Raw genomic sequence first — 6,542 nt, 5'->3', positions numbered from 1 at the left:
CAAACCCAGTCCTTATTTTTTATTCTATCCCGATCTTCTCATGTGTTTGTATCACCTCCATTTTACCTTTGCTGTGATTTTAAAAGAGTCAGACTTATTGGCTCCTGGCTTCTAGAACATCTTTGTTTCTAGTGCACTTGATGCAATGGCATTTACTATCTTCAGAAATGGAATAATGATGTGGAATAAAAGGTATTCTAATAAAAACATGACTCTTCTAAGATCTGTTGCTGTTTGTCTTTTGAAAATCAGCAGGTAAAATTCATATTGACATTAAATGTGAGAATTTTGGCTCTTACTCATTAGTATGATAATAGTTCTACCAGGGCAGTTATTTTTTAATATTTCTTTTCTGTCTTTTGGTCAACATGAGTGATAAGCCAGACTTGTCTGAAATAGAGAAGTCTGACAGGTCCAAACTGAAGAAAACTAATACTAAAGGAAAATTCCTCTTCCCTCAAAGGAAAGTTTGAGGAGTTTCTATTTGAGAAAAATAATGGTGAAAATTAATAGGTTTGGTAAATACATGCTTCTAGTAAATTTTGCCACAAAGTAAACAATAGGGTACCAATTATTTAATGTAACATTATGTTAGTCATTCAGTCATGTCTGACTCTTTGTAACTCCAAGAACTGTAGCTCCTGAGGCTTTTCTGCCCTTTGACTTCTCCAGGCAAGAATACTGGAGTGAATTACCATTGCTATTCCAGGGGATCTTCTTGACCCAGGGATTGAACCTATGCCTCCTGCACTGCAGACAGATTCTTTACCTTCTGATCCACCAGGGAAGCCCAATGTAACATTAGAAAATAGCAAATAGTTGCCTTTTTACTTAGATTATAGAAGTAGTCCTTGCAAAATAAGCCTGCATTGCTATACACTAACAATGAGAAAACAAAGAGAAATTAGAGAAACAATTCCATTCACCATTGCAACGAAAAGAATAAAATACTTAGGAATAAATCTACCTAAAGAAACAAAAGGCCTATATATAGAAAACTATAAAACACTGATGAAAGAAATCAAAGATGACATAAATAGATGGAGAAATATACCATGTTCATAGATTGGAAGAATCAATATAGTGAAAATGAGTATACTACCCAAAGCAATCTATAGATTCAGTGCAATCCCTATCAAGTATCAATGGTATTTTTCACAGAACTAGAACAAATAATTTCACAATTTGTATGGAAATAAAAAAAAAAACCTTGAATGGTCAAAGCAATCTTGAGAAAGAAGAATGGAACTGGAGGAATCAACCTACCTGACTTCAGACTATACCACAAAGCCACAGTCATCAAGACAGTATGGTACTGGCACAAGGACAGACATATAGATCAATGGAACAAAATAGAAAGCCTAGAGATAAATCCATGCACCTATGGACACCTTATCTTTGACAAAGGAGGCAAGAATATACAATGGAGAAAAGACAATCTCTTTAACAAGTGGTGCTGGGAAAACTGGTCAACCACTTGTAAAAGAATGAAACTAGAACACTTTCTAACACCATACACAAAAATAAACTCAAAATGGGTTAAAGATCTAAACGTAAGACCAGAAACTATAAAACTCCTACAGGAAAACATGGGCAAAATACTCTCTGACATAAATCACAGCAGGATCCTCTATGACCCACCTCCCAGAGTAATGGAAATAAAAGCAAAAATAAACAAATGGGACCTAATTAAATGTAAAAGCTTTTGCACAACAAAGGAAACTATAAGCAAGGTGAAAAGAGCCTTCAGAATGGAAGAAAATAATAGCAAATGAAGCAACTGACAAAGAACTAATCTCGAAAATATACAAGCAGCTCATGCAGCTCAACACCAGAAAAATTAACGACCCAATCAAAAAATGGGCCAAAGAACTAAACAGACATTTCTCCAAAGAAGACATACAGATGGCTAACAAACACATGAAAAGATGCTCAAATCACTCATTATCAGAGAAATGCAAATCAAAACCACAATGAGGTATCATCTCATGCCGGTCAGAATGGCTGCTATGGGGATAAGATGGGGAGGGAGGCGGGAAGGGGGGTTCAGGTTGGGGAACACATGTACACGCATGGCTGATTCATGTCAGTGTATGGCAAAAATCATTACAGTATTGTAAAGTAATTAGCCTCCAATTAAAATAAATTAATTAATTTTAAAAAAATTCTACAAACAATAAACGCTGGAGAGGGTGTGGAGAAAAGGGAGTCCTCTTGCACTGTTGGTGGGAATGAAAACTAGTACAGCCACTATGAAGAACACTGGATATTCCTTAAAAAACTGGAAATAGAACTGCCATATGACCAAGCAATCCCACTGCTGGGCATACTCACCAAGGAAACCAGAATTGAAAGAGACACGTGTACCCCAATGTTTATCGCAGCACTGTTTACAATAGCTAGGACATGGAAGCAACCTAGATGTCCAGTGGCAGACAAATGGATAAGAAAGTTGTGGTACATATACACAATGGAATATTAAAAATAACACATTTGAATCAGTTCTAATGAGGTGGATGAAACTGGAGCCTATTTTACAGAGTGAAGTAAGTCAGAAAGAAAAACACCAATACAATATATTAACACATATATGTGGAATTTAGAAAGATGGTAACAATGACCCAATATGCAAGACAACAAAAGAGACACAGATATAAAGAACAGACTTTTGGAGTCTGTGGGAAAAGGCGAAGGTGGGATGCTTTGAGAGAACAGAATTGAAACTTGTATATTACCATATATGAAATAGATCACAAGTCCAAGTTTAATGCATGAAACAAGGCACTCAAAGCCGGTGCACTGGGACAACCCTGAGGGATGGCATGCGGAGGGAGGTGGGAGAGGTGTTCAGGGTGGGGGACATGTGTGCACCCATGGCTGATTCATGTCAATGTATGGCAAAAACCACTACAATATTGTAAAGTAAGTAGCCTCCAATTAAAATAAATTAATTAATTTTAAAATATAGGCCTTAGTAGTAATGAGGGAATATAAAAGCTGATTTTTCATTGGCACGTTACTAAGAATCACATTAAAACCAATCTTAAAATATTGGACATAGCATTAGAACTATAAGAGTTTTGTCCAAATTTGGCTACTTGTCATTTTTCTGCATCTAGCGTTTTGGGTCTTTTATCTCATCCCTAATGAATCATGCAAACTATGGCTTTGGCCTTCTCTACCTAATGACAGGATGAGGTGAGATAATTAGTTTAGATATTGGGTATACTCAAGTTTCCCAGGGATCAAGGGATCAATCTGGCCCTCCTCACTTACAGCCTGCTGGAGAAACTCCAAGCCAAGGGAAACGTTTTATCAAGTAGTTTTACCTGAAAGTTTCAAAGTTAGTCAAGACTGTCTGAAAAGGCATACCTTTCTAATTGTATAGAGATAGATAAATCTGAAGAAAATCCTTCACTTTCCCCTCAGTCTCAGAGCAATCTGTGGGGAAAAAATGAAAACAGCATGTATCTACCTCTCAAATGGGGAAAAAGAAATCTACAGTTGAGTCTACAAACGTTTTGTTCATTACATTGCACACACACGTACCTCACCAAGGATTTGTGGTTAGTGCCTTGGTATTCTAAATTTAAAGAAGGTATGGCAGCCTCCTTGGTGTCTCAGACAGTAAAGATTTTGCCTGCAATGGAGGAGACTCGGGTTTGATCCCTGGTTTGGGAAGATCCCCTGGAGAAGGGAATGGCAATCCACTCCAGTATTCTTGCCTAGGAAATCCCATGTTCAGAAGAGCCTGGAGAGCTACAGGCCATGGGATTGCAAAGAGTTGGACACGACTGAGCGACTAACACTTTCTTTCTTTCTTTTTAATTTAAAATATTTATTTTTTTAAAATAAATTTATTTATTTTAGTTGGGGGCTAATTACTTTACAATATTGTAGTGGTTTTTGCCATACATTGACATGAATCAGCCCTGGGTTTACATGTGTTCTCCATCCTGAACCCCCCTCCCACCTCCCTTCCCATCCCATCCCTCTGGGTCATCCCATTGCTCCAGCCCTGAGCATTTGTCTCATGCATCGAACATGGAATGGTGTTCTGTTTCACATATGATAATATACATGTTTCAATGCTATTCTCTCAGAACGTCCCACCCTCACCTTCTCCCTCAGAGTCCATAAGACTGTTCTATGCATCTGTGTCTCTTATTCTGTCTCGCATATAGGGTTATCATTACCGTCTTTCAAATTCCATATATATGCATTAGTATACTGTATTGGTGTTTTTCTTTCTGGCTTACTTCACTCGGTATAATGGGCTCCAGTTTCATCCATCTCAGTAGAACTGATTCAAATGTATTCTTTTTAATGGCTGAGTAATATTCCATTGTGTATATGTACCACAGCTTCCTTATCCATTCGTCTGCTGATGGACATCTAGGTTGCTTCCATGTCCTGGCTATTGTAAACAGTGCTGTGATGAACATTGGGGTACACGTGTCTCTTTCAATTCTGGTTTCCTCGGTAACACTTTCTTTCTTATGGCAGCCTCCAATGACTTGGCAAAGAGCTCTTTTGGAAGAAGATAATTGAACTTAATCTTAGGAAATTACCCTCATAATATTTTTGTGTGTGTGCATTTGTTTTTTCCCCAGCTATCCAGCAGGAGAAAGAGTGTGCTGAAATGTAAAATGGGGACCTCCTCGCAAGAGCAAATTTCAACATTGCTTGAGCGTTTTGCTTTTGGCAAATCTTTGTAGAGATTTTAGGTATCTTCTGATGTCTTTTCACCCATAACCCCTGGCTAAGAAATCAGGGGTAGCCAAAGTCCCCGCATCTTAACAGTTCCATTGGTGCATAAATTCCAACAGGCAGATGCTGTCAATAATTTCACAATTGATGATCTTTGTGTATAGTCTATGAACTCCCATAGGACAAGCTGCTTTTAACTTTCTGCAGTGATTCCCTCTATTGCTTCATAATCCTTAGGTTCCATGGTTTTGCATCTTCTCACAATTTTTTTTCATTTCTAATGAAGCATTAAAATAATAAATATAACCAATAGATTTATCATGGGCTCCTGTGGTTCATTTCTGGTGGTCTTCTAAGGAATGAAAGTACACAAAGGTACTTTTCAACCAAATAAAATGAGTGCAGGAAAGCTATTTTAGGGGATTTGGCACATGGGAAAGGCCCCTCTCTGTCTAGATCAAGTGGGTCCTGACTTGGAGATTGTGTGGCTGAACCATACCAACTCCATTTTGTCAGTTCCATCTTAAGCCACACAGTCCTAACCTCCTCCCTTTTCACATGATTGAGCTTTAGCCTAATTTACAAGAAGTGAGTCCAAGCCAGATGAGTACCCTATCAGCTTTTGCCCTTGCCTTCATATGATATGTTGCTGCTGCTGCTTCGAAGTTGCTTCAGTCGTGTCTGACTCTGTGCGACCCCATGAATGGCAGCACGCCAGGCTCCCCCATCCCTGGGATTATCCAGGCAAGAATACTGGAGTGGGTTGCCATTTCCTTCTCCAATGCATGAAAGTGAAAAGTGAAAGTGAAGTCGCTCAGTTGTGTCCAACTCGTAGCAACCCCATGAACTGCAGCCTACCAGGCTCCTCCATCCATGGGATTTTCCAGGCAAGAGTACTGGAGTGGGGTGCCATTGCCTTCTCTGCATCTGATATGAAACCTGCAAGAATGGTTTTTGCTGACGTAGATGGTTAAAGGTCATGAAACCCCTGAGGGGAGGAACCCCGATTCCAGTTGCTGCACCTGTGCTTCTGTCTTGGTAGTCAGATTCTACTTTTAGCTTTGGCCCCTTTGAATTCTCTTGTACCCTTTTTGGAGATCAGTTTGCAGTGCAGCTGCGAATGTCTCTGGATTATCTGTCCACCCTATCCTTTGTTCCTGTATGTAAGTTACCCACCGTGAACTTCATAATTGAACTTTATGACATTGTTCCCTCTGTTTTTTTTTGTTGTTGTTGTCATATTTCCTTTTCAGTTTGCAGGATATTATTCAATATGTGTGCCCCCAACAGTGGTACTAAGTGCTTTTCATGAAAGTTGGAATCTTAGAGATAGAGAGCCTTGGGAGAAGAGGTCATGTGCACTAGCCCCTTTGTCTCAGAAATGAGGAAATGAAAACCAAGGGTCTGATTTGATCTTCTAAGGTGTATAAGGGCTAGAATTTTTGGTGGACTCTTCTTTCTTTTTGGAAAGTGCTTTTCAACTAAAGTCAGGGGACATGAAAGGCTGGGTTTGGATGGGAAGGGAGAAGAGACACTTGCTAACACCTGCTTTACTAAGCACATCACATCTTTCATTGGGCCTCAGCTCAGACATCTAATACCTGCTAATGAGCTTCAGCACAGAACTTCTGGCCTGGTTCTTGTCCAGAACAGAATTCACTGTTTTATGGACCAAGTATTTTTGGTGTTTGTGGTGAGCACAGGTGCTATGAACCGAGTTGGCTCCCCTCCAAAAAATTAATATGTTGAAGACCGAACCCCAAGAGTGACTGGATCTGGAGATAGGGTATTTATGTAATTAATTGAGATGGGGAGGGGCATAATTGGATAGG

The 6,542-nt window shown here is 39.3% G+C and overlaps 1 pseudogene; it reads left to right on the top strand.

Annotated features, from left to right (window-relative positions):
• The first annotated feature begins 368 nt into the window (after nucleotides 1-368).
• On the top strand, nucleotides 369-4,648 carry LOC145535400 (thymosin beta-15A-like; annotated as a pseudogene).
• The last annotated feature ends 1,894 nt before the right edge of the window (nucleotides 4,649-6,542 follow it).

Source organism: Giraffa tippelskirchi, chromosome X, assembly GCF_054371585.1.
Source record: "Giraffa tippelskirchi isolate mGirTip1 chromosome X, T2T-mGirTip1v1.2.pri, whole genome shotgun sequence".
NCBI classification, from domain to species: Eukaryota; Metazoa; Chordata; class Mammalia; order Artiodactyla; family Giraffidae; genus Giraffa; species Giraffa tippelskirchi.
This window is presented reverse-complemented; position numbering and strand designations above follow the sequence as displayed.